Raw genomic sequence first — 22,729 nt, forward strand, 5'->3', positions numbered from 1 at the left:
AAGCTTCTGCACACATTTTATTTTGACAAAGGTTTAGGCTAAGTATTATCTGTGGATTGTATTGTAAAAAACTTATCAGCTGTAACATGTTTACCACTGAAGATTTCACGCAAGTATCTGACTGCAGCAAACCCTATTGTCAAAAGTAATTTTCTAGCTGCGTCTCTCTACCAATAAAATAGCATGAACGAATAAGTTTTGTGAAATCCAGAGGAGAAACAAATGTTATAAAACAAGGGAAGGAAGAGCTGTGTGGCCAATTGAATGGTTAACTTATAAATCGAAAACAGAAAGTACTTTTTGTATTTGTTATTTACTTGAAACTGATGTTAAATCTTGTAGATTGTTTATCTGATTATTATGTAAAAAAAAATCTACATCAGAAAGCAGAAATTCAAGACGGAAATCTATTCGAGAAACTGTTAGTAGTATTGACTGTTAATGCTACGTTCATTTATGAATGGTGCGTTTCATATTGAAGATGAACGTTTTCAGTCAGAGGCCATGAGACCGGCCTGCCGGGTGTCTGTTTCAGAGGAAGGCTACGACAAGCACGTGGAACACCACAACCCGACCTCGCTCACCCAGGTCAGAAGTGCTCTGTCACACGTTTGGGAAGAGGCTCCCCTGTCAGTGCGCGGCTGAGGTGGGTTTAGAACTTCCTCGCGAGTTATCATATCCACAAAAAACAATACTGTGGGCACTCGATTTTAGTTTAAAAGCGCACTCGACTAATGAATGTCCTGAACAAAGAAGAATTTTTTTCTGCTTGGATATTCTGGTCAAAGAAAAGTTTACAGGGCCAGAAGTATGGTGCCGATTAGTTTGAGCGTCAATCAACAAAGGCCAGTGCTGGACGTCCTTCGCACACTCTCGTCTCCGTCCACATCTCCACTCCGCGCCGGCCGGGGTGGCCAAGCGGTTCTAGGCGCTACAGTCTAGAACCGCGCGACCGCTACGGTCGCAGGTTCGAATCCTGCCTCGGGCATGGATGTGTGTGATGTCCTTAGGTTAGTTAGGTTTATGTAATTCTAAGTCTAGGGGACTGATGACCTTAGAAGTTAAGTCTCATAGTGCTCAGAGCCATTTGAACTATTTTTTTTTTCTCCACTCCGCAGGCTACTTTACGGTGCGTGGCGGGAGTACACAATGCACTAGCATCACGTGCAAATATTGTCAGTATCCCACTTTCACCGTTATTGAAACGATTTTATTAACGTAACTGATTGCGAAACTCTTTCGCTTAATCTTCAGTTCTATACGCACTATTGCGTTAGACCTTTACGTAAACCCACAGCACAACGAACGAACAAGTATGGGCCGTTAGAACTCGCAAACGGACAAAGATACTCGTCCCGACCGCTTCCAATGAACTGCATTGCAAATATACTTGCATGCAATTGTGTTGTATTTCTGGACAAAGGTCTCACGGAAAAGCGTGTCTCTCCTGAAGATGCAATGAACGCGTTTCGAAACCGGTAGCGCTAATATAGTTACAGTAGAGATGGCATATGTTATTACAATCCACGCAATTACCTACTGCAACGGGAGCTTCACATTGATCACAATGAAATAGTTTTACTAGAATACTTTTGCCTCTTCTATTTCCCAGGTAAAAAGATGGCCAGTACCTGTCTGAATTTACCACAGTTTCTCGAATTCTACTCTCATTGTCGTTATCCGAGGTGTAGACCCTACGTCGGAGGAAGTAATATGTTTCTTGAACGAAATTGCAACATAGATCCTCATAGCGTCGCTCATTGGCATTTTTAGGTTCAAACGGCTCTAAGCACTATGGGACTGAACATCTGAGGTAAGCAGTCCCCTAGACTTAGAACTACTTAAACCTAACTAACCTACGGACATCACGCACTTCCATGCCCGAGGCAGGACTCGCACCTGCGACCTTAGCAGCAGCGCGGTTCCGGACTGAAGCGCCTAGAGCCACTCGGCCACAGCGGCCGGCGGCATTTTTAGGCTTTTATGTTAAGAAATCAACAACGTACCGTAGTCCTTGTTCGAATTTTCGCTATCTCTTGAGTCAATGAAACGTACATAGTGCATGACCTCAGAAAAATGATCAATAAGTTGTCTAAAGAGAGATTTGCAACTCGGCAGGTAATATTTCTTTCAATTTCTTTGAATTCTTATTGCACAGATGCTCCAAGGCGTGTTTTGACTGCTCATCTCTGTCGGTAAGAATTGACCTTCCTTTGAATCTACGGCTCCCCTTGCTCTCCTTCTTCACAGATGTGTTTCTTGTAAAAATACTTGACAAAGGATTAGATTTTATAAATCAGTCGCATTGCCAGTACTGTTCTATAGAAGTTAATCTTGGATACTGAATCAAAGACAAGCAAAGCAAACACAAGGAACAGAGATGAGAATTCTTAGAGTAAGAAAGGAAATTAAAGGAAGAGATAAAATACGGAATGATGGTATTCGAAAGGGATTGAAAATTTGGCGTGTGAATGAAAAATAGAAAAAAAAGAAATGCATGAACATTCGCAAACAATGGATTCAGAGAGACTACGTCAGACAAAGAGCTTTAAACCAAAACAAAAAAGAGATCCTTACAGACCGAGAAAAAGATGGGAACCTAACAGACTACAACTGGCCTAATACCGGAAGAGCAGGAGAACTAGGATGAAAACGAGTTAGGAGTGTTACTACTTAGAGTATGCGTGTTTCAGCTTTACCACACAGGAACATTTTCTCAGAAATTATGTGTCCGATCTTTTTCAGCAGAAATACGTTTTAGGTAAGCCGATAAGGGCAGATAAAATGATGTTCTTACATAGCCTAGGGGCTACTGGAAAATGAGAAAAGGAACCCAACTTCCGAAATGTGTGAGAAAATTAGTACAGTTGAAAAGAGTTCTGAAAACCGGAAAATTTTTGTCCAGTATGGCTATCTTTTTTTGCATTTCGCGCAGTTTCGACGTTATTATTGTGTTATAGAGAGGACGGAAACACAAAAGAAACGTAACGTTGCACTCTAAATATTTTAACACCGTGACAGCGTACTGATGGAGTTGAAACGAACCATAATTGATAGACGGAATTTCAGTTAGTCTAAAACGATTCTATAATAAAATAATATGAGGGAATCACTAAGACACTGTATTTGCGTACAGGATGTCCGGGAATCTCCGCATCGGACATCCCTTGCTAAGGTCCCGTGGCATAAAAGTAAGTCCGAGGGAGAAAATTTATCGACTTGGCACACAGATTGCGTTAATATCAATGAAATTTTGTTTTTGTTGTCTTAGTACATATCACACAGTACAAGTCATGTGTCAAACTGATCTGGAGAATAGTTTGGATTGTACGATATTTATTATTCTGTATGGTATCTGTTTTGTTCCGATGGAGAATTTACTATACCTTGCGGTCATACAGTATATTGTTATTGTAACATTGCCCTGTAAAATAGTTTCATCCTTTCGGCGGCGTTATCAGGATTAAAATAACAACTAAGACAAGATGTTTGGATCATCTAGATGAAAATATACATGGAAAGAGATCACAATTTTACAATAAGAATCAATCTTTCTTCATGACCATGGAAGGCGTACAGGCAAGTGAAAAATTGAGCAGTTTGGAGTACGAATTACTGGAACATCCTAGTTTGTACTGTAAAATCCTGTTGCTTAATCCTCCAAATAAAAAATTTTGTCGCAGTCGTTCACTTGAGACCAATTAACGGGTTTGGCCACCCACTGATAATTGGTTTGAAGATATCCAAAAATTGCACATGGGGCTTAGAATCCAGGGAATGGAAAAAAGTTCGTAGCCCAAAATAGGAGTGTGTCTAAACATAACTTGGTTTCTTCTATACCACTTGAGAAGAAACTGCACATTTTATATTGGCCAAATTGGTAGGAGTTCAGCATACGATACTGAGATCACATGGGTGCACTCGGGCTAAATAACTGAACAAGTTTTTGCTGCTGACATGGCGTAACATCAAGACAGAAAGAATAGCACTGAAGATAACTTACCAACATCATATTTTGATAAGAAACGAGTACAGAAAAGCTTCTGGGAAAATTATAAGTATACAACAGCGTTCATAATAAAGCTGGTAAGAATCCGTATGCGCCCACATAACTTCAACCAAGCGTTATAATTCTCTGTTGATAGAGAGAATATGTTTCTATTGATAGAGAGAATGATAGCTACGTTAGTTAATTGGTTACAAAGAAACACTAAACATTAACCTACTAATCAAAGAAGAAAACTTTGTCGGAACATTGCCACTACCCTTAAAATCCCACGATCGGGGATGACAGCAAGAAGCCTTGCGCTCAAAGACATCATAGCTGCAGAAGTATTCCATCACAGTACCATCTCGTTCTTTCGTACTGCCAACCATACCACTAACTGACGCGAATGAGATGCTAACGCATAAAATGTAAACACACCTGTCCACCACTTGTCTTTGGCCTAGCCCATTTTCAGCATGTCACACACCAATGAAGTAGCCCTGTACCATATATACCATACATAAAATATAATCTTTAATCACGTAAATGACAAAATCACTAATATGCTACTGTATTATAGGATAAAAATGAGAATTCTGAACGACAAATCACCGCTGCCGTCTGACGATGGGTCCAGGCCCAAACTAGTTACTGTGAGACGAATCAATCATTCAAAAAGTGTGGCTGGTTGCAGTGTTTTCTTCAGTGGTATTTCCGGTAACGGCACTGGTGGTCTCAAATAACACAGATAAAACAATTTCATTTCACGTCTGACCACATCAGAAGGGATCTTCTTCACATGTGCGCCTGTCATCTGAGAAAAAGTAATGGACTCCCTGCACTCTGTGTCATACCACCCCATTGGTCGGTGACCACCAACAGCTGCAGTAAGAAACTATCGTCTGGTGCGTAGCCCACCGTTAACACCGCAACACAAACGGGAGCTTGGTTTAAAATGGTTCAAATGGCTCGGAGCACTATGGGACTTAACTGCTGCGGTCATCAGTTCCCTAGAACTTAGAACTACTTAAACCTAACTAACCTAAGGACATCACACACATCCATACCCGCGGCAGGATTCGAACTTGCGAACGTAGCGGTCGCGCGGTTCCAGACTGTAGCGCCTAGAACCGCTCGGCCACCCCGGCCGGCCAAACGGGAGCGTTTGGCGTGGTGCTACAACCGGAAACACGAACTGCAGCATCGCGTACGGCGATGAACTGCAGTACTGTGCTACGGAAAATGACTGTCGTCGTCAGTTGTGGAGGATATCTGGGAAAGGTCCCGTTCTTGTAATTTTTTGGAAAGCTACGGCGGTGTTACTCCCTCACTGTGTGGGGAGCTGTCGGGATCGGGTATGACGGCTAGTGGTGACAAACGGAACTCTAAAGGCACAGTGGTTCGTCATGGACATCCTGTGTCCTGAAATTTTACCTCTTAGGCGACCATATAGTGCTGCCATTTTTCAAGAGGACGATAGTCCTCCGCATATAGCACGTGTCTCTTAGAACTTCGTTATGTGGAGGTACTCCCGTGCCCAGCAGGTGTCCTGGATCTGTCCCTGACAGAACGTGTGTGGGGCCAGCTGAGACATCGTCTTTGTTCCGGTGCCAGTATCCAGCATATCAAGGACCAGTCACATCAGTTGTGGGGCAGCTTGCCGTAGGACAAGATCCAGTAGTTTGGTTCCTACCTTCCAGAGGGAATCAGCGAGTGCATTCAGTTCAGAGGGTGTGCAGCTTCATAGTGATAAGTGGGCTTATGCATTGACAGAAAAAAATTGCAGCACCAAAAGATGTTTAACGTAGAGAATTGAAATTTCGAGAATACATTTGTCCAGGTAACATATTTCAGTGGTTAACATTTCAGGACGACAGGTTAGTGTAAGCGCGAGACAAGCTGGTACGTTAATAACCTGTGTAGCCACCAGAATGTTGAGTACAAGCATGCAGACGTACACTGATTGTGTTGTACAGGTGCCGGATATCAGCTCTGTCTGTTGCACTTGATCGGACAATATAGGGATGGTTAATGCATTTTGTGGATGACGCTGGAATTGTTGTCCGATGATATCCTATATGTGCTCGATTGGAAACATATCTGGCGATCGATCCGGTCAAGGCAATGTGTCGGCATTCTGTAAAGCTTGTTGGGTTCCAAAAGCGGTATGTAGGCGAGCTTTATCCCGTTGGAAAACACCTCCTGGAATACTGTCCATGAATGGCAGCACAACAGGTCGAATCACCAGACTGACGTACAAATTTGCAGTCAGGGTGTGTGGAATAACCTCGAATGTGCAGCTGTCATACGAAATCGCACCCCGGACCATAACTCGAGGTGTAGGTCCAGCGTGTCTAGCACGCAGACAGGTTGGTTGCAGACGCTCACCTGACCTCCTCCTACCCGACACACGGCCATCATTGACACTGAGGCCGAACTGGCTTTCATCAGGAAACACTACGGACCTCCACTCCACCACTCTCGCGTGATGCCTCTGAAGTAGTAAATGGTGGTGGTTAGTGGTCAGTGGAATGCACGCTACGCCGGCCGCTGTGGAAGAGCGGTTCTAGGCGCTTCAGTCCGGAACCGCGCTGCTGCTACGGTCGCAGATTCGAATCCTGCCTCGGGCATGGATGTGTGTGATGTCCTTAGGTTAGTTAGGTTTAAGTAGTTCTAAGTTCTAGGGGACTGATGACCTCAGATATTAAGTCCCATAGTGCTTAGAGCCATTTGAACCATTTCTGAATGCACGCTACTGGTTGTCTGACTCGGGGCTGTCCTTGAAAAAGTAGATTTGTAACAACTCGTGTCACAGAGGTTCCAACTGCTGCTCAAATTGCTGCTGGAGATGCGGTACGAGGCTCCACAGTCATACGCCCAACACTACGGTCTTCCTCCTCTTTAGGGCCACATGGCCGTCCGGGGCGCAGTTCAAAAATGGTTCAAATGGCTCTGAGCACTATGGGACTCAACTGCTGTGGTCATAAGTCCCCTAGAACTTAGAACTACTTAAACCTAACTAACCTAAGGACAGCACACAACACCCAGCCATCACGAGGCAGAGAAAATCCCTGACCCCGCCGGGAATCGAACCCGGGAACCCGGGCGTGGGAAGCGAGAACGCTACCGCACGACCACGAGATGCGGGCGGGGGGCGCAGTGTTCATGCGACTGTACGTTCCGCTGACCACTGCTGCCAGCAGTCATATACAGTGGGTACATTACTCCCAAGCGTATCCTCAGTATCGCAGAAAAACATACAGCCTCTCGTAGCTCTATTACACTACCTCGTCCAAACACAGTGTGGTGCTGATAATGGCGTGTTTATGGCCTTAAATACATTCTTGACCAACATCAACTCACCACGTCCAGTCTGAGAGGTAACTAACGTCACGAGCGTTACAGCCTGCATTTAAATCAAACCTGATTTGCATCCTCATAGTGGTGCTACTAGCTCTGCTTTATGCGACTCACACGAAATTTGAACAGGCATCATCTTTCAGAGGTAGAAACACGCCTACCGACATCCGTTTATGTCGCGCAGTTCCTTCCTGGTTTTTTCGTCAGTCAAGCACCCTCTCAACACATGATTTTTCACTTTATTTCCTCCACTCCTGTTGGCTGTTTCACTTTGTTTCGTCAAGCTCAGTAACTGCTTGGTTCATCGAGCACGAGTCCCATGAAACCAGCCGACGTCATTCGCAGTACTCGAACACAAGCTCATACTGATTTGCTACGAGTGGAGTGCAGACAGGCTGACGGCTCTACAGGTGAACTGATCAACCGGTGCCGTAACGAGGACCACCGGCGTGGACCGGCGCCGCCCACGCGCAGCCGCGGGCTGTTGCGCGCCGCAGCCTGCCCTGCCCTGCCCTGCGCTACCCGGACGCCGGGCCGCTGGGCGGCGCGTGCCCTAATTGCGTTACGGCCGGGTAATGGCGGCCGACGAGGGCCAGGCCCGGCTTGTGCCTTCCGCTTCCCCAGTGGGGCGACCCAGCAGCGGCACGCAAGGTTCCAGCACGCGAGCCAGTTCGCTCCGTGCAACAGCAGCAGAAGCCGCCAAGGGTCAGGATACACACGTCTGACTCATCACGCATCTAGCCAGAGGAGCTGTCTGCTCGCAATGAGCCATTAAGATGAATGCAATAGCTCTTCTGCCTTCCAAGACTATGTAGGTGTCAAGCCAATCGTTTAGTTATTTTAAGCAAATGATGATTTACAAGTTCTAAATATCTTTGAAAAACCACGATCTGGAACAAAAGCTTTAAGTCACCTTGTGATGGCACATTCCAGGGATAGTGGAATGTAATAAATACGAGAGCGAGTCAAAAAATAAGTCACAGAGGTAGAGATATCAGTGCAGCGTGTATCAACGTGTTTTTTTTTCCTTTTTTTTTATATTCCTACAGTCTCCCCTGTAAACTCACTTAGCTCATCGTTCGACAAGGAGTTCAAAGCCTGTTGCATAGAATTCCTGTGTCAGTGATCAAATCTAAAGAGTGACCTGTCGGGCTATATTTAGTTTTTGCCGGCCAGAGTGGCAGAGCGGTTCTAGGCGCTACAGTCTGGAACCGCGAGACCGCTACGGTCGCAGGTTCGAATCCTGCCTCGGACTTGGATGTGTGTGATGTCCTTGGTTAGTTAGGTTTAAGTAGTTCTAAATTCTATGGGACTGATGACCTCAGCAGTTAAGTCCCATAGTGCTCAGAGCCATTTTAATATAATTAGTTTATATGGTTCCCTAACTTGCTGCAACCCACAAGACCGGTGTGTCCTGGTGGTAGCGAAATGCCTCTAGAAGGGGAAACAATGTACTACCACTGGTTAACCAGGGCGGCTAGGATGCTCCTTCTTTGTGATTTTTTCTTGTCCTTTACTGGGTTTCCGTATCCAGTGGAACACAGCTTCTCATGAAATACAATTCCAACCAATAAGACACGAATTTTGCTATGAGTGTCCTTAGTGAGCGCTCCCTAGGCTAACAAAAATTGCGTTTTTCTTGATGGGTATACACCTACAGCATACATGCCATATTGGTCTGACTGTAGGTAGTTAAGCTTTACCCCGGATAGTGTCTACTACCTACCTTTTGCGGCTTCCAGATATAGATGGAAAAGGTAGCGTGGCGGTTTTGAATTATTTATTGACTTATCTTTGTAATATAGAAAAGTAAAAGGATAGGAAGCCTTTTAGGCAACAAATGACTTTGAAATTTTACTTTATTTATGAGTAATGTTTGTTGTTAACTTTATGTGTGATGCGACGACTGACGAGTGATACAAGGCAGTCTCGTCACATTGATGTGACCACTGCCTATGTTCGACACCAAAGTGCAATAACCACTCACAGACGACAGATGGCAGCACTAGTAATGGATGGACACGGGAAAAGGTGCCGTCGTCGTGATGAAGAAACGGAGCGATTTTATCTGACGTCCAAAAGGGCATGACCGCTGGGTTTCAGGCCAAGAGTCGTAGGGTTTCCAAACGGCTAACTTTGTAAATTGTTTACATGCTGCCGTGATTAAACTATAACGTCTAGGGGAAATGGTGATACCCAAAACCGGCAACGAGGCTACTGTGGTGCACCATGGACCATACATGATAGGCATGAACAACGGCTCGAAGATGTGAAGATATATACGGGCGAACAGACGTGCAGCTGTTGGCCAGCTGACCACGCACAGTTACCAAGGGGCTACCAACAGTGTCTCCTCAACACTCCCACGCTGCCTGCTGTTCATAGGCGACGAAGGCTGTAATTTGCACACCAGTACCACAACTCGACGTCCATTGGGTGCCGACAGGTGGCCTCTTCACATGAGTCACGTTTTATGCTGCATCTGACACATGGCCATTGACATTACGGAGTGAAACGTCTGAAACCAAACAGCTAGCAACAATCGTCGCAGAGCTGTGGTCTGGAAAATGCTTTCGTGGAATTCCCTAGGTGATCACGACATTCTGAAACACACAATGGATGAACACATGTCCATAATGAGATTTTCGCTCTGCAGCGGAGCGTGCGCTGATATGAAACTTCCTGGCAGATTAAAACAGTGTGCCGGACCGAGACTCGAACTCGGGACCTTTGCCTTTCGCGGGCTAGCGCTCTACCAACTGAGCTACCCAAGCACGACCCCTGGCTGTGGCTAAGCCATGTCTCCGCAATATCCTTTCTTTCAGGAGTGCTAGTTCTGCAAGGTTCGCAGGAGAGCTTCTGTAAAGTTTGGAAGGTTTGAGATGAAGTAGTGGCAGAAGTAAAGCTCTGAGGACGGGGCGTGAGTACGGCTTGGGTAGTTCAGTTGGTAGAGCACTTGTCCGCGAAAGGGAAAGGTCCCGAGTTCGAGTCTCGGTCCGGCACACAGAGTTAATCTGCCAGGAAGTTTCATATCAGCGCACACTCCGCTGCAGAGTGAAAATCTCATACATGTGTTTATTATCCTAGAGGACCACGTCCATCTGTAATTGCAGTTTTGTTTTTTCTCGGCATGACGGCATCTACCAGCATTATAATGCAAAGTATCACATAAATCGCAGTGTACATGGGTGATTCGAAGAGCACCAGAATGGGTTTACCGTACTTCCCTGGCCAGTAAGATCCCCAGACTTAAGCCCAGTCGAGACTACGTGCTACCAACTCGATCGTGCTCTTCGCGCCACGGATCCTTTTCCGAGAAACCTAGTGCAGTTGCATACGACACTGGAGTCGGCATGGCTTTGCATTCCTGTTGGTAGCTTCAAAACGTCGCTGGCACACTTCCTGCATGTCTCCCGGCGTTCCGTATCCCAAAACATGGTTATTCAGGCTTTTGACAGGTGATCACTTTAATGTGAATGGACAGTGTAAATACACTCCTGGAAATGGAAAAAAGAACACATTGACACCGGTGTCTCAGACCCACCATACTTGCTCCGGACACTGCGAGAGGGCTGTACAAGCAATGATCACACGCACGGCACAGCGGACACACCAGGAACCGCGGTGTTGGCCGTCGAATGGCGCTAGGTGCGCAGCATTTGTGCACCGCCGCCGTCAGTGTCAGCCAGTTTGCCGTGGCATACGGAGCTCCATCGCAGTCTTTAACACTGGTAGCATGCCGCGACAGCGTGGACGTGAACCGTATGTGCAGTTGACGGACTTTGAGCGAGGGCGTATAGTGGGCATGCGGGAGGCCGGGTGGACGTACCGCCGAATTGCTCAACACGTGGGGCGTGAGGTCTCCACAGTACATCGATGTTGTCGCCAGTGGTCGGCGGAAGGTGCACGTGCCCGTCGACCTGGGACCGGACCGCAGCGACGCACGGATGCACGACAAGACCGTAGGATCCTACGCAGTACCGTAGGGGACCGCACCGCCACTTCCCAGCAAATTAGGAACACTGTTGCTCCTGGGGTATCGGCGAGGACCATTCGCAACCGTCTCCATGAAGCTGGGCTACGGTCCCGTACACCGTTAGGCCGTCTTCCGCTCACGCCCCAACATCGTGCAGCCCGCCTCCAGTGGTGTCGCGACAGGCGTGAATGGAGGGACGAATGGAGACGTGTCGTCTTCAGCGATGAGAGTCGCTTCTACCTTGGTGCCAATGATGGTCGTATGCGTGTTTGGCGCCGTGCAGGTGAGCGCCACAATCAGGACTGCATACGACCGAGGCACACAGGGCCAACACCCGGCATCATGGTGTGGGGAGCGATCTCCTACACTGGCCGTACACCACTGGTGATCGTCGAGGGGACACTGAATAGTGCACGGTACATCCAGACCGTCATCGAACCCATCGTTCTACCATTCCTAGACCGGCAAAGGAACTTGCTGTTCCAACAGGACAATGCACGTCCACATGTATCCCGTGCCACCCAACGTGCTCTAGAAGGTGTAAGTCAACTACCCTGGCCAGCAAGATCTCCGGATCTGTCCCCCATTGAGCATGTTTGGGACTGGATGAAGCGTCGTCTCACGCGGTCTGCACGTCCAGCACGAACGCTGGTCCAACTGAGGCGCCAGGTGGAAATGGCATGGCAAGCCGTTCCACAGGACTACATCCAGCATCTCTACGATCGTCTCCATGGGAGAATAGCAGCCTGCATTGCTGCGAAAGGTGGATATACACTGTACTAGTGCCGACATTGTGCATGCTCTGTTGCCTGTGTCTATGTGCCTGTGGTTCTGTCAGTGTGATCATGTGATGTATCTGACCCCAGGAATGTGTCAATAAAGTTTCCCCTTCCTGGGACAATGAATTCACGGTGTTCTTATTTCAATTTCCAGGAGTGTAGCTAGTGAACTAACGTAGAAATAGAGCTATTTTCGAGACTTTTGCTGATCCTTGATCCATTTCATTAAGAAGACGGCAACTTTCGCCCATGTAGCGTTTACAGTTCAAAGATAGTCCTTTTAGGAACTTATACCACGCATCGCGTATGGTTGCACCAGGAAGGAGCCTTCACTAGTTGGATGGTGGTGTGTGGCAACCTACCACAGCTGTGAATATGAACTCATGTTGGTTACCAAAGGCAGCCCCTTCCTGGACACATTACTGTTTTCTTTGAGTGCCGATGATTCAAGTAGCGCCCAAAGCTAGCGGTCGGTCAAACTTCCCTGGTCTGCTCTTCTACAGGCAACGCGTGTTTTCCACGGTTATCGCCAAGGCACGTTTTCTTTGGTGACCGCCAAGGCATACTACTTGCTCACCACGTTTCACTTACTTCACCTGAGTGCCTATCGCCTCAGTAGGTCGGGAGAGGCTGCCGGTATTGCGGACAAAAACAATTAACAACCTCTTCGCTAGACGCATCAATGAGATACATCGGAATTACTGTGATAGCTCATACAGTAACTGCAACCGCCTCGACACATAGGCATCTCTATACTGCCTCTAAGGTAATCTTCGACGTTCTACTCCAGTGTACTATCATTAGACAGACTCTCTTTCGCTCGTCCTCATTTCCATGTTTGATTTTTATGTCACATGCTTCCGTTATTACCCAGCTCCGTCTTCCAGTACCTTAAGTATTAATTGTTTACAGTAACAACACTTTTGCCACTCATTTCAGCTTATAAATGTGTAATCCTTATTGTAAATATAGTATGGGTCCCTACAAAACAATGTTTCTGTTTAATTGCGTGTGTAGCCACCTCTTATTTAAATAGCTCTGTGCTGTGCCCCCTCGTCCTTAAGTTTAACCATGCCTGGCTACCGTCAGATCAAGACGAATTAGGCTTGTTCTGGGAGAACAATTTGACGGTTTGGGTAACGGTTAATATGACGAAGTCGAATAGTAGGATATTCATTTCAGACCACGTCAGTGTGTCAAGGCCACTTTTTCTCAACTTGTTTATTAAAACTACCGCCGGCCGCGGTGACCGTGCGGTTCTAGGCGCTCCAGTCCGGATCCGCGCTGTTGCTACGGTCGCAGGTTCGAATCCTGCCTCGGGCATGGATGTGTGTGATGTCCTTAGGTTTGTTAGGTTTAAGTAGTTCTAAGTTCTAGGGGACTGATGACCACAGCAGTTGAGTCCCATAGTGGTCAGAGCCATTTGAACCATTTTATTAAAACTACCAGTTTTGGTCAAATAGCGGACCGTCCACAATGACAAATACCATTACCAGGTACAAACCACAAACATTCTTCACATAACCTCTACTTGAGACCAAATACAATCGTTTGTATCTGGATCACCGTTATACATTAACTGCATTAGAATTAATGAAGGCAGGAAAGTACCCGATTTACACATTGGGAAAAATTTTCTCAGGGGAGTCATAAGACCAGACTCAAGTCATATTTTTTTAATCATAAAAACAGTGTCAAAGATTTTAAATGTCTTTCTAAGGATGCTGTCTGTGGGCTAATACCAGGAATGTCCAAGGTACCAACGAAAAATTTCGAATATTGCAATACACAACCTATGAATAATGAAGTACAGGTAAATGTTGTGGAAAGCCTACTGTCCATGTCACTTTCTATATATTCACTGTATAGTAATGTAGAAACAATAACAATCTTTTTTGCATCAGATATATACATCGTATGACTATTGAATTATCCACAAAGGTAATCTTTGCAATGGCAATATTTGACATATTTTTGTACCGCAAGAGAATATACCACTTCAATCTGTCCTCGTTCTTCACCCTGACAAGAATTTGTCGTGTGAATGTAAATTGGATGTATTCCTGCATTTTATAATTATCATATACTTAATATGTAGCGTTGATCTAGATAGGAATTATCATATATGATCGCACAACTTGTAACCTTTATCTTAAGTATACTTATGTGACCAATGTTTTACGGATACATGAGCATTTGTTTGTGTGCCTAATTAGAATCTGTTTCATTTCAACCGGACGCGATGTTCTTAGGTCGAAACTGGTATTTTTGATAAAGATGTGACATACAGCTACCATACAAAATCATGATTTTTTGAAAATTAGTAGGTCCATTAATTAACGAAGTATGGATCGACACATAACCGTGTACTCCACTGAAGAAAATATTGACAAATCGCGAACATTGCGACTGAGTTGTCAGTACGGCGTAATGCTGTGTAAGAACTGTGGCTATAATTTCTTAATTCGACACAAATGTTGTGAAAACACGTAATATTTAAGGGTGAGTCGTTCTGTACTAAGTCACATCCCACACTTCAATGATCACTGCAAATACGCGCCACGAAAAACAATAAACGGAAAGTGTATTCTCTACTCTTCCGTTGCGACGGCTCACTTGTCATGTCGAAATTGGCTCCATCTATCAGCCGGGAAGAATACACTAGCGTTTGTGTGCCAGGGTGAGTTAGGTTTTATGGAACTGCTTGGGAGTGCTTCTCCGTACAGTGCAATCCAAATCTTCAAGTAGTTCTCCATACCACGCCCTCTTCCTATTTTATTGCCTATCCTTCCTTCTTCTTCCTCCTCCTCCTAATCCTCCTCCTTGTTCTTCTTCTTATTCTTCTTCTTCTTCATGATCTTCTACCAACTCCTACAACCCCCTGTATTTTCCCTTATTCTTTTCCCTTCCTTATCCTTTTTCGCCACTCACAAAACTTCACCCCCACGGAAAAGGCACCGAGGCTACACCATGACCTGTATCCCGAGCAGGATACAGCTGCCATTCCTCAAAACGATTTACTGGTAGAGCCGCTATTTAAACTCCACAGCTGGGCATGGAAAATGTAACTGCTACCTAGGCTGTACGTCGTCTTTTTAAGATACCATTGCCGGCCGGGCTGGCCGAGCGGTTCTAGGCGCTACAGTCTGGAACCGCGCGACCGTTACGTTCGCGGGTTCGAATCCTGCCTCGGGCATGGATGTGTGTGATGTCCTTAGGTTAGTTAGGTTTAAGTAGTTTTAAGTTCTAGGGGACTGATGACCTCAGCAGTTAAGTCCCATAGTGCTCAGAGCCATTTGAACCATTTAAGATACCATTATTAAAATTTTTTCAAGAGAAACATACAATTTGATTGAAATCCGCGAGGACAGTAGCAAAAAAACTTAATTTAGAGCTAGTAAAATTGTGACCAGTGAAAAGTATGAAAGGTTAATTATTGTGTGCACCCTATATGCTTTCGCTCATGTCAAATGCCGTGGCTGTGCCTCGACGAACAGCGCATGTGCTGACGGGACTGCGCCTCGCCCCTTTTACAGCTTTGCATGGAGATGACTGCTCCGCCGGCGGGGTGGGGCGTGGGTTTCTCGTTGAAGTTTGCGCCATCAGTGGTTACTGGAGGGATTATAGCTAGCTGCATCTCGATATCCGATGTGGGCGAACTTTCGTTACTGATACACGGCTTTCGCAAGGTGAGTTGCGTGCAGAGGTCACCTTACCTGAGGTCAAGTTCGTCGTCCTGGCGGCGTCTAAACAATCCCAGACAACGAATTTTATCTTAAGACTTTCTAGGGACACGATTTTTTCTTTGGCGATCAGTGCTCTGACGAATGGGCTATCCAGTCTCACCTTATCAACCATTCTGAAATCGAGATAAAGACGCACCTTCAACACGTTTCACAGTCGCAACATTTCTCCCATTTGTGCTAGTCCAGGAAGTACCTCAGCAGAGCCCCAGAGAAGTTGTGAAGGCAGAGATGCTGATAATCTAACGTATTGCACTTAGATAGCTAAGTTCATAAGAAGTAGAAGGCGAAACGCCGCAAGTAAAGTTATGTATGACAGAAAATTTTTTATTCGTTATTCCAACCACAAAACCCAATACTTGAAGATTTTGCAAGAAAAAGGTACAAAAATAATATTAAGAATAACGTTATTCAAAAAAAGAAGAATATTGTATGGTTCTATCCAAGCTTTGTCCTAGTAGTATGTAAGCCATAATACAGAAGTCTTGTTCTTGTTCGTGTTCGTACGCTTGTCTAAGTGCCTTGTGTTTGTAAGGGTGAATTCTTTTAAAGTGAGCCGGCCGGGGTGACCGAGTGGTTCTAGGCGCTTCAGTCTGGAACCGCGCGACCGCTACGGTCTCAGGTTCGAATCCTGCCTCGGGCATGGATGTGTGTGATGTCCTTAGGTAAGTTAGGTTTAAGTATTTCTAAGTTCTAGGGGACTGATGACCTTAGATGTTAAGTCCCATAGTGCGCAGAGCCATTTGAACAATTTTTTTAAAACGAAAAATATATGTGTGAAGAGGGACTTCGTATTTTTCTTTCATAAGAACAATCACGCACGGATCATCTGAGATGCTCATCTTTTCATGTACTTAACCCTGACTAGCTTTATCGTGCACAAGAAAAAGGAGACTAAATTTAGTACGACATTTTTAAGCGAGAAAGTTAATCAATCATTTCATGCAGTAAAATGTGGTAAAATTTTAAACTCTAGATATCAGTGATAGTGCGGGAAACCTATCACTTAAGTTCAAAAAGATATTTAACGTAATATTATTCGATCAGAGACATCTATTCTCGTATCCAAGGCAATAAGAATGTGTACGTTGCTTGGTCTGGCTCGCGACAGATTTAAATGTCATTGCTGGCCGCTGTGGCCGAGAGGTTCTAGGCGCTTCAGTCGGGAACCGCGCTACTGCTACGGTCGCAGGTTCGAATCCTGCCTCGAGCATGGATCTGTGTGATGTCCTTATGTTATTTAGGTTTAAGTAGTTCTACGTCTAGGGGACTGATGACGTCCGATGTTAAGTCCCATAGTGCTTAGAGCCATTTGAACCATTTTTAAATGCTATTTTTGTACTTTAATTTACTTATTTACATATTGGGGACCTTTCATAAGAAAGAGAGTAATAAGTTAACAAAAAGGGCAGTTAAACACAGGTGTCGTTCCTTTTCTATGAGGTTGTTCCATACGTGCACTGTGCTCCAACAAGAAAAGCTTTAAACAACCATTCAGGCTGCATTGTAACAGTAATGAAAAAGTCAACAACACAAGATAACTTCATAGAGATGCGCAAAGGAAGTGTTCAAACACGAAACCTGATCCAGTACTTAGCTTTTATTTGTCGCGAAATATGAATCAAGTCTACATTCAGCTGGATAGCGAAATTTTCGTTCCATAGTTTACGACATGGTGGAACACGGGAACAGGACAGACGAGGAGTTTTCAGGATTTTGTGGCGAAGGAGGGTCAGCAGGGGGAGGGGGAGGGAGGGTGGAATGCGGAGCAGGGAAGCAGGAAGTGTCTAAGAGTCGACCGAAATCATTACGGGGTACGACGCAGTTTACGGTGTTCTCTGACCTGGCCCCAATCCCTTCCCAATTACTTACTGCGAGGCATCGAGCAGTCGGAAGATACAATTTTCGTCGTCAATGCCCTGTGAGGCGGTAGTAATATTAGTGAGCTTCCCTCGTACAGGGATCGACGTCTCGACTGGGGAATACTTCTTGACTGACCTCTTACAATAACCGTATCTCAAAACCTTTCACTCCAAGCTTTCCTCATCTAAGCACACCTTTCCCATCCTCTGATCTCTATAAATCTTTTGTTAGACATGGTTGGCTATCACGAGGAATCCGTTGAATAAATTCTTTAATTCATTTGCCGTCATACATCTTGCTAGAAGCCTCGTCTACCTCCATTTTAAATTTAAAAATCGCTATTTCAGGCTGAATTCCAGTATTTTTCCTGGCCAATTTATTGGGCCTCCTATCAATTCTCGTTATTTCCAGATTGCCTAGGCTTCTCTCAATTTTAATTTTAAGATGGCTCCCACGAAGATGTGGCGCTATACACTGGTAGCTTAGACTCCCTTTTCCAGGACAGCTGAACTTTGCTTCTGACGACAGCACATTCCTCCTCCATTTCAGCAGTAATTACATTTAGTGATTCGAAATTCATTTATAAATTTCGGATTTTCTGCTCTCTTAATGAAATCTGTTAAGAATCATAAACGTATAAAGGTTCCATGAGAACTTGCCGTTACTTCCTGTCAGTTAAATCAGCGTCAATATCTGTCTTTGTACAACAGCAGTCACTGTTAGGTTAACAGAACAGGTTTTTTTCATCTTTTACTTAGTTTTCTTTACAGCTGCACATAGTCTTTAATAGAGACTAGTGTCGAAAGACTGCGTTCATTTTCAAAGCATTGGCTCCTTATCTCATATTCGACTGTAATATACTTCCAATACAACATTTGAGAAACTTGTTCATACTTTAGGGCAACATGGCTATGTTGACCTGGAGACCTAATGCTTGAATAAGTATTCAGAACGTCCCATTGAATTTATGTTACAGTCGAACATGAGATATGCAGGCAGGTTTGAAAATGAACGCAATCGTTCGAAACTAATCACTATTAAAGATTATATGCAAGAGTAACGGAAAACCAAATAAACATAAATATGTTGAATTACTACTACTTTATGCCAACGTTATGTTGAAATCGTACGAATAATTTTTTCTGTATGTGATGCGTTGAACTGTATAGCAAATTCATATTATTATTATACATTTCTCGATCAAAAAGTGTTGTTAGACGACAAATTTACATTAAGAGTTGACAAAATATAAGGGTCGTCACCCACATGTGCGTTCTGATACCACAGCGCAACCCTGGTGTGGTGCAGACAGATGGGGCTGCATCAATTAGTTCGTCGTTCGTATCTGTCAGTACTTACATGATTTCCGTTTCGGGATGCCAGTTTTGTAAGCGTGTTGCCACAACCCGCTGTACACGTATGATGAATTGCCCGTTGCTCTTGAATAATAGAAGCAGGTTCGGATAAACCTGTAGTTCGATAACCGACTGACATTCGTTCTCCTACAAGAAGCAGACTTACGTAAAATGTTTGTTTAGTGAAAAGTTAAGTACAGTCCGAGCCTTCGGGGAAAGCTGCTATGAAGTATACGTTAAAAAATTATGCAGTAAAAGTGGTTCTGTTGAGGTAGACCTTTCAAGGCACAGTATTACTTTGTGAGTCAGTAGCTGTAATGTTCCAAGAGTGAAGTCTTACGTCCTCGCTGCTAATGAGAAACGGGTGGACTGGTGGTCGAAGGTATCTGTCACCGTAGGAATCCGGACAGGCAAGCGAAATATTAGTTGACACAAGTGTACTTAAACAATATCATATATTGTACTCAGCTCGTGGGTGAAGAAACGCTATACTACTAACAAATTGCGGTTGACGCGGCTAGCTATAAGAAGAGCCCGACACGGACGCGCGTCTGTGTACACCGACTACTTGCCAAGAGAGCTAAGTAGCGACTCTGAAGTAATCTCGAAGTAGATGACTGGTCCTCAGGTGCCCGCCGCTTGTGACACCTTACTGGCGGTCTCCATTGGTCGGCGGCCTGGAGGTTCATCATTGGTAGCGATGTTAAAAACGCCGCTCGTGGCGCCCACAGGGATCTTCAAGGCACCGGCTCCGGCAGTATCGATAAGCTATGATACTACACAGAGTCTTACAGAAATAGAAATACCTCTTTTGCCAGTGGCATAACCGATAATGGAGATCCATGATGCCCTCTCATATGAAACGTCACGTATCGCGTGACAAAATTCCATGGATAATTTTCATATTCCTTTTATCTTAAGCAATAGAGATAACTCTATTATGAACCAGTAGATCGTAAATACCATATACTCGGTTAATTACATATCTCTTCAAAAATTTAAGTAAGCTGGCATTATTCACTAAAAAAACGAGCGTCTTTGGTCTAGTGAATATACACTCCTGGAAATGGAAAAAATAACACATTGACACCGGTGTGTCAGACCCACCATACTTGTTCCGGACACTGCGAGAGGGCTGTACAAGCAATGATCACACGCACGGCACAGCGGACACACCAGGAACCGCGGTGTTGGCCGTCGAATGGCGCTAGCTGCGCAGCATTTGTGCACCGCCGCCGTCAGTGTCAGCCAGTTTGCCGTGGCATACGGAGCTCCATCGCAGTCTTTAACACTGGTAGCATGCCGCGACAGCGTGGACGTGAACCGTATGTGCAGTTGACGGACTTTGAGCGAGGGCGTATAGTGGGCATGCGGGAGGCATGTACATCGATGTGGTCGGCGGAAGGTGCACGTGCCCGTCGACCTGGGACCGGACCGCAGCGACGCACGGATGCACGCCAAGACCGTAGGATCCTACGCAGTGCCGTAGGGGACCGCACCGCCACTTCCCAGCAAATTAGGGACACTGTTGCTCCTGGGGTAACGGCGAGGGCCATTCGCAACCGTCTCCATGAAGCTGGGCTACGGTCCCGCACACCGTTAGGCCGTCTTCCGCTCACGCCCCAACATCGTGCAGCCCGCCTCCAGTGGTGTCGCGACATGCGTGAATGGAGGGACGAATGGAGACGTGTCGTCTTCAGCGATGAGAGTCGCTTCTACCTTGGTGCCAATGATGGTCGTATGCGTGTTTGGCGCCGTGCAGGTGAGCGCCACAATCAGGACTGCATACGACCGAGGCACACAGGGCCAACACCCGGCATCATGGTGTGGGGAGCGATCTCCTACACTGGCCGTACACCACTGGTGATCGTCGAGGGGACACTGAATAGTGCACGGTACGTCCAAACCGTCATCGAACCCATCGTTCTACCATTCCTAGACCGGCAAGGGAACTTGCTGTTCCAACAGGACAATGCACGTCCGCATGTATCCCGTGCCACCCAACGTGCTCTAGAAGGTGTAAGTCAACTACCCTGGCCAGCAAGATCTCCGGATCTCTTCCCCATTGAGCATGTTTGGGACTGGATGAAGCGTCGTCTCACGCGGTCTGCACGTCCAGCACGAACGCTGGTCCAACTGAGGCGCCAGGTGGAAATGGCATGGCAAGCTGTTCCACAGGACTACATCCAGCATCTCTACGATCGTCTCCATGGGAGAATAGCAGCCTGCATTGCTGCGAAAGGTGGATATACACTGTACTAGTGCCGACATTGTGCATGCTCTGTTGCCTGTGTCTATGTGCCTGTGGTTCTGTCAGTGTGATCATGTGATGTATCTGACCCCACGAATGTGTCAATAAAGTTTCCCCTTCCTGGGACAATGAATTCACGGTGTTCTTATTTCAATTTCCAGGAGTGTATGAAAAAATGTTTACAATTTTCTCACCGGAAACTTGTTGACCATATTTTCAGTTTTAACGGAGGAAATTAAGGTTGCATTTCAAAGTTACATCATGAATGACGAACTGCGTAGTACGGAATTTTTCTGTTGCTCTTAATGCCGTACAAAATCTTCGTCATAGTAACCGTCTGGAAGGTGATGGCTAAAGTTACTGATCACCAAGCTATTGGCCAATATTCTGACTTAGCTCCACCCTTTTCCGCAGTCTCTCATGGAGCGATGGTACGTGTTACTGACAATGATCAGTGCCTATAATGATGGCGTTAAGCTCATCAGTAGCCTCGTGTATAGGCTAGTGGACTAGGATACTTCCTTTCCTTTCTTACGTTTTCATGCGCATTCGTAACGCAAATGAACAGGAAGGGAAAAGGCAACGGAAAAATAACTTCCTCTAGGACCTTGCGCAAGATCACAAAAGCATATTTCTTCATTGTTCGGAAAGCTGACTCGCGAGTATCTCACTTATAAAGACACTTAAAAATTTTCCAAAATTTCGTAAACGAATGAACAAAATCTGTTGGACAACCAGTTAAACTTTCGAAGTTGTTGTGCAAAAATTCTTAAAGTGCTCATGCTCCCAGGCATTCGTCGAACGAGGAGGATCAACGGGGTTTAAATCCAGTTGCTTGCCCGTCTTTTCCCTTAACCGATAAGTAGCATGCAGGATGATCCCTGCGAAAAGTAGGCGCTGAATATCCTTCTTCGTCCTTGTCCTATAGGAGCTTCTGTTTCGTCTGTGATGTCCTCATTATCGATGGCGCGTTTAACTCTAATCTTCCTGTTAGTTCATAGTTACTCGACAGGCAGAAACAGCTTCTTTCCTGAGCTAATGACTGAGGATATTGAACTAGTTGTCTTTCAACTGTGTAACATTACAAGCTCATTTACTAACAACATTACGATTTAGGCATACCACAGTGGGTAACTGCGTACACTGCAGTTATCGGACTGTTTCATTGACGGCTTTGATTGTAGCAGCCGTAACCCATTTGTTTCGTTAAGAACCGTACTATACCAAATATACCGTACACCCTACCGTCTGGAAACTTTCTCTTCGCTCTAGTCTTTCTAATTCGAGTAGTGTACACTTAGATCGTACTTAATGATATCTTCCATTATAGAAGATGCGAGCAGTCCTTAGAGGTTGGGTAATAGCATGAGTTTCTCAGGGGCTTTAAACTAGGATCGACCACGGCGTGCCAAAC

Source organism: Schistocerca americana, chromosome 1 (assembly GCF_021461395.2).
Source record: "Schistocerca americana isolate TAMUIC-IGC-003095 chromosome 1, iqSchAmer2.1, whole genome shotgun sequence".
NCBI lineage: Eukaryota > Metazoa > Arthropoda > Insecta > Orthoptera > Acrididae > Schistocerca > Schistocerca americana.